Source organism: Ptychodera flava, unplaced genomic scaffold, assembly GCF_041260155.1.
Source record: "Ptychodera flava strain L36383 unplaced genomic scaffold, AS_Pfla_20210202 Scaffold_32__1_contigs__length_2955704_pilon, whole genome shotgun sequence".
Classification (NCBI taxonomy): Eukaryota; Metazoa; Hemichordata; class Enteropneusta; family Ptychoderidae; genus Ptychodera; species Ptychodera flava.
The window spans coordinates 659,240-666,646 of NW_027248354.1; the positions used below are offsets into that span (position 1 = coordinate 659,240).

At 35.0% G+C, this 7,407-nt stretch overlaps 1 long non-coding RNA gene across 1 annotated transcript; it reads right to left on the bottom strand.

The window, feature by feature from the left end:
- Positions 1-4,480: 4,480 nt before the first annotated feature.
- LOC139127511 (uncharacterized) lies at positions 4,481-5,426 on the bottom strand. Its single transcript, XR_011551035.1, has 2 exons — positions 5,077-5,426; positions 4,481-4,830 (listed from the first exon to the last, which is right to left on the bottom strand). It is a non-coding gene; the product is annotated as an uncharacterized lncRNA (long non-coding RNA).
- Positions 5,427-7,407: the final 1,981 nt, after the last annotated feature.

Consider the following 7,407-nt stretch of genomic DNA (forward strand, 5'->3'; position numbering starts at 1 on the left):
AATTGAATATTATAATAAAAATGTACAAAGAAATATGAAATAACCTTGTTGTACCTATATGTACCCGAATTAAGTTTAATACCCGTCGATTGCTCTTTGGCTGTACTTCAACTAGGCATTACTCGGATATTTTTAAAAGTTTGTTCAAGTAATTGGTAATATATTAAAAAAACACGTGATAAGAAAATATATACCAACAATATATACATTCAGCAAATCAATGTCTAACAAAAAATTTCGCATCTGACTCATCAATACAAATCCATGATAATATATTGATATAAGTGTTTTAAACTTGACATGTAACAGTACCATGCAACTTGCTTATCTTAATGTCACTGGCTGGTGTACGTATCTACTCAACCATGCATGTTAATTAATCTTCCTGAGCTTAATTGAACCTACGTAATTAATTTTACATAATCCATCTCCAGTTTTGGTCCATGAAAGGGACAAAGTCGGCTATTTTTCATGAATTTTGTTTGATGCAATATACTACTTATATTGTTTGACATGTTGAAAGATACTTAATAAATGGATGACCATGCATATATTCGACCCTGGTTTTAGACACGATACATGAAACCATCGCGAAAATGAATTAATGGTCATGACCATTAATTCATTTTTTCAATGGTTTGATTTAAATTGTCTAAAACCGGGATCAAATATGTACATGGTCACCCATTTATTAAGTATCTTTCAACATGTCAAAAAATAAAAATAGTATCTTGCATCAAAAAGAATTCATGAAAAATGGCCGACTTTGTCCTTTTAATTTGTTCATCGTCCGCGACGGGGCACTGTGAAGAATTGGTGTGCTTATTCTTACAGCTTGTTTGACAATAGTCCTCTGGGTTGCGATTTGTGTTTTCGTATCGAGGTCCGTGCCTCCTTGGCGGGAATCTTTATTTTAGTGGTTTGTCAGAACCATCACTCCGTAGTTCTTGAATCAGATGAAACATCCTGCACGCGACAAACTTCTTTGGAGCAACGATCTTGTACTGTAGGAAGATATAACAATATGTCAAACCAATGTTTTATATCGATTTTTACCACCAAAAGCTGCAACGCCAGCCAGGTCAAATAAATTCATTCCAAAAAAACCCGAAACTCTCCCAGAAGCACATTGCTTTTTATTTTGCATTTTTTAAGATTATCTCTCATTGTATACATATGATATCAAAATGGCCGATTATTGTTTAAGAAAGGGGTGACAGTCACACAGAAATTATCGACTACGACTAATGCAGTCCTTTGGAGAATTTAAATCGCAAAATATCACAACTAACAACAGTTCTTTGAACCTTTCTATTCAAGTAAGGAACAAAATATGCATTTTGAACTACAATATATAAATTTAGACGTAAATCTGGAGAATCTAACATTTCTGTTGTGTGGTGGTACAGATAGGAACAACATATCGCGCGAAACGGATGTGAGATAAACTCTTAACATGAATAAAGTGAGTTTCGCTCGTTTACGAATATTTCGATTATTTATTGACCCTTACACATGTAGACAGTTTAATCACACCGTCCTACATCATTTATATAACCAATAAAAACGATACGTCAGTGAAAGCTTTAGAATGAAAGCGATTGTATGCGTACGTTTGTATCGGCAAACAGCTGCATACTACCGCAACTACAACGACTACAGTGTCTGCTACATACCAAAGGTTCAGATATCGTTCAAACACGACATGTATCGTTTTAATAATATATTTAGATATTATTCCATAACGTTTTTCATCGTTCTACGAGGGAAAATACAAGTGACGTAATGACCGTGTCACTACATGGTCTACCTTTTGAAAGTACTCTGTGCGTCGAAAGTTCAGACGGCGTCGGTGGGGTCCGGGATACGAACCCCCATATTAGCTACAAAACTGAAACAGAACTTATATTTGCTAAGCGTGTGTATTTTGTCAGACTGTAGATGACTGATTTTGCAAATTTTCACGGGCCGCCATGTCGTTTACATCGACGAGCGAGCACATGGAAGTTCGCGATGATGCAACAAATGTTCCGACACACCAAATTGATGGCATAGACTGGGGATGCCGTGACGTAGAACGACAAGAGTATAATCATTGTTCTGTTCAAAGACGACAAACTTGGCTTGTACATGTGATAAGTGTCATCATAATATATAAAAAAGCACGGTAGCTTTTGATTTATACTTACTCGGTTTTCGTGCAGATCGTCGGTGTTTATTAGTAACAAGTACAACCAGTATGACCACAGATAATGATGTGATGACAATTAGGCACCTTACTACAGCAATAATTACATCGTGGCTCTTTTGTTCAACGTTTCCGTTGCCGGATTCAATGTGATTTGTATGTTTTCGAGATGCATCTGTAGGATATTGAGTTTCTGTACAAAAAAGCAGAAACAAAGATAAAAGTAACTAAACCTCAACATGGGGAATGGTCAAATTATAAAGTGAAATCGGGACAGGGATTTAATGGTCTCCAATCCGTGCGTATAGATTTTAATGTCTCAATTGCAATCAAAAGTCGGTCGATGTGTAGACTGAAACTTTTGAAGAAGTACAGAGTACAATACCAAACGTAGAGTCACTTCCGTGATTTATATATACAATAATCTTGATTACTGGTAAAAGAAACCTATATCGATCTCGCTTCATGACACCAAAACTACAATATAACAAATCACTCTGACCCACAGAAATATTTCATGGCCTGATAAGAGAACAATAAACGCCAAAATGACAAAAATATTGGACAAATGTACAAGTTTTACTCGTGACCTTAAAGTCGGGCATAATATACTAATGAATAGATTTAATCAGACCTCTGTGCTCTATCGTTAGCTTTAATTTGCAAAAAAAAACAAACAACAAACAACAAACAAAAAAACAAAAAAACTACTGGTTATAAGTAGTTTATTTAGAATTAACTAATTCCTAGTCATATTTTTCATTCGGTATATTCGTTATGAGAAACTGTTTTATGCTGTCCGATTTTCTATATAAACCGTTTACTGAGTTCTCCATCGAAGTTCGGGGTCCTTTTGATTGAAGTACAGCTAAGCAATTCTGATATATTCCTGATGTGTGTTGGTTTATACAAAAAATACGTAGAAAAAAATCATACGTGGTTATGTTCCGCTCGACAATCTATTACGTTTTCCGTCCTTGTTATAATTTCATTCATGTAAACACTTGGCTAGACTTAAAGCCCGAAAACCAGAGAGATGTTTGACTGATATGTGACTACAGTATTTAATTTCGCCGCATCGTGATTTCACCCTATTGAGTTCAATATTATCACATTACATCACCACCATATATTTGAGCTATTCTATTAGTTAATAAGATCAATACGTAGATATTAAGAATAGAAATTGTCTTATTGTGACTCAAGTACCCGACGACACATTTTCCTTGGCGTAAGGCGATGCCCGATCTGCAAAAGAAATGATAGATTACTAAATAGATAGCCTGTCGATAGTTGCATCGAGTCAATACGAATCAATTTACCTAATATTCCGTTTGATAAAGATGACCTAAATGTCGGGGAAGTTACAACTTTTGGTACAGCAGATTGCAGACTGGTAGTAGGATCATTATTAGACAAAGGGACAAATGGGACATTAGTTAAAGGGACAAATGAAAGATACTGAATGAATGGGTGACCATGCATATATATTTGACCCCGGTTTTAGACACGACACATAAAACCATCGCGAAAATGAATTAATGTTCATGACCATAATTCATTAACGCCATGATATCATTTAATTTGTCTAAACTCGGGGTCGAATATATGCATGGTCACCCATGTATTCAGTATCTTCAAACATGTGAAACAATATAAGCTGTATCTTGCATCAAACAAAATTCATGAAAAATGGCCGACTTTGTCCCTTTAACATGATATACGTGACTGTCACAGACTAATACCTGTAAATATGATAGTACTAGTTTTGTAAAATTAAAGATATAAATGTTACGAGCTGAAGTCGTCAGAATAGTGCCACTTTCGAATTATCCGTCATAATATATCGAAAAAGCGACAGTCAAGTGATCAAATGCCATCCTTGCAAAGTTACCTCAAAACCAACAAGTTAATATTTTTATTCACAATTTTGGTTTTCGCTTTATTGTGCTGCATTTATGAATACAGTTATCCAAAGATAAACAAGATAATAAAGTGCAACAATGATGGAGAAAAACCATACGTACAAAAATAAGACAATATCCCGAATTTGTGTAAGTACTGAATGACCTTACACAGAAACAAAGTTTGATCCACAAGAAGTAAATTTTACATCGCTGGTGTTGATTTCAGTCCTTTTTATAGAGAAATGATGAAATCATCCGTTTATCTAGCATAAGAGGGAACGTTGAACATCTTTTCAAAATATGTGACCTGATAGGACTAACAAAACTACAAGGTCCAGGATAAATATTACTACAAGTGTTCAACAACATGTAGAACGATACTCACCGACAACATGTAGAGTGATATATTCGGATGAAGATGGCGACCCTGGGAACAATTCATTAACAGCCTTGCAATAAATATTTTCACCGTTTTCTCTCTTTAATGACTTAATGTAATACTATGTTCAGTTACATTTCCTCCAAAGACGCCAACACTGGTATGTTCACTTTGATTAGCCGGTGATCGCAACGGTTTGTTACCAAGATACCAGTGTATGGCAGCAGTCGGTTTGCTGCTACATGATGTACATTTAAATGTCACATAAGTACCTTCAGGTATTGAGTTTGTTGTGTTTCCCTTCGTTCCAGATATATTTATCCTTGTTTTACAGCCGTCGGGAAGCCTTGGTGGAACTAGGGGTTTTGAATAAATTAACATTTATTTCAAATGAAAAAATATGAGTCATAGAGGGGCAAACATTAATTGTAGGAAAAATATGTTTACTCTTAATGTTGGTCTAACTTATAAACCACTTTCTAGGTTGCTATTGCTATCCACTAACTTCGATTCCGCCATGGTAATACATTCCTAAACATATAACTCTCATTGAAACAAGAAATTTACATAATTCTTAGAGTTAAAAAATTTTGTCGACTCACATGTCGCCACAATAATTTCTTCATTTGAAAAGACTTCGTCTTCAGTAAAGTTTGGATTTTGTGCAGAACACTTTATATGCACGTCGTTATCGCCAGGCTGCATCAATATATTCAATTGTTGTGACGTCATAAAACCACCATTTTCACATTCAGTCTCTATGACGTCTTCAAATGTCATGTTGTCGCTAATGCCATCAACCATAATACCATTCACATACCAATTCACTTCAGCTGCCGGATTGCTACAGTCTGTAGAGCATGTCAAATTCACAAACTTTCCGTATCGCTCCGAGGTGTGCTTGGACAATATGGCAGCTGTTGGTTTGACTATAAAAAGAAATGCAAGAGCTTTCCCATTGGTTTTTATATAATAAATACATGTGTCTAAAGAATAAGAAGAGCAAGATGCCAAAAGATGCCTGCTAACATAAAGCGACGATCAAGAGGAGATTGAAAATCAAGTTTGTTCGTGTGATTAAGAATGCAAAACTCAAAAAATAAATACATCCAGTGTCAATCGCGACTTTCTCTAATAATTCCCTCCTGAACAAAAATGTTCAAGAGCCAGTGAATTAGATCATATAAATTCAGATTATTTTTAAGACTGTATCAACTAAATTGCTCTTCTATTTTTCTTCAAACAACATAAGTGTATTTCCACACTTTTGATTCCCTGTCCACTTATGAGAAATGGGTACTGTAGCTAAAAAGCGGAAGCCCTTGAAGGAAGGCAAACTCGATTCGTACACTTACAGTTTATACTGACATTCGTAGAACTGCTACCGTGCCAGTTCCCATCGATATCATCACATAATTTATTGGTTACATGACAAGTGTACACTCCTCTGTGTATCCTTGTGACGTTCAGAACAGTTAGGATTTGTCCAGGATATACACTGCTATCAGGTGCAGTCCATCCAATGTCAATAGCTTGTGTTATTGATTTGACATTGCCATACAGTTTAAGGTCTTGACCTTCATTTATTTCGTATAAAGTAGGTGTGCTGACGCTTGGCTTGTCTGTTGATCAAGAAAGGAAATACCATGATCAATATTTAATAAGGTTAATAATGAGAATTGTACGCAGAGGGGAATTTACCAAACTGAGAGTAATGTCACCGAATTTAACATTTATATCAATTCTAACATAAGGATAGCAACATAGTTGCCGTTAACAACAAGCCATAAAAGACTGCATTTACCAAGGTGTCCTGTTAATTATTTTGTACAAATATTGACAACCATATGGACGTTATTTGAATTAAGGACTTACCCCGAAGTATTTTAAAGGGAAGTTAATTAATTTCAAAGTTACTCCATAACATTTAACCTACATTCAAATCGAATCATAGTTATTCCATCATCTCGTCCTTCACTGCCATCAAAGAATGTGTTGGTGACAATGCATGTATAGTTGTGAAGATTATTTGTCTGTACATTGATCTTATCTATGAGAAGAGGGTTGTCTCTTGTGGCTGTTTCGTCATTCGGTGCCTTCCATTTCACCTGTGTATAAGATGGATTGCCGGGCGTGTATTCACAGTCTAATGTCTGATAGGTACCATCAGTAACACATAAGTATGGTTGGACTTTTGCGACAGGTGCATCTATGAAGTAATCGATAACAACATTAATATATAAATATATATATATATATATATATATATATATATATATATATATATATATATATATATATATATATATATATATATATATATATATATCGAATTTCAATGATATGTTCTCCTTCGCACTGGATGTTTTATACATTTACACTACTCATACAAAGAAATTATTTTATTTATATGTGGCATTTCCTCATCGCTCGTCCGCTTATAAATTACAAACATAATTGAAAAGGAAGTGTAGGGCGTAAAGTTGAGAGGAAATTATATAATGTTTATATGATTGTTTCTCTTGCATATACTATTAATGAAGTTCAATGTTGATTCATTTATCTCCCAAAAATGTCGAGTAATTGTTGTGTTATGTGTTGGTCGATTTCTCAATGTCCTCATCTTGGATAAAACCTCAGTAAACTTTGATGCAACTCCCATAAAAGGATACCAGAATTATAAGAAAATAAAGAAGGACAACACTGCTCTTGAAAAATGTGATGATTCGTAGGATGGCCAACAGATGCCGGATTTCCTTGGGTTACTGAACGACTTTTGGAGAAATATAGGAGTATCTCTCAATGTAAGGGCTGAACAATATCGACATCAAGTTTACAGACAAGGGTTTGAAGTAGAGGTGCTTATGCGCTTGAATACAGAAAATCTGATTGCAGAAAAAACTGCGAGCAATCTGGGCACTGATTAGCAGTAT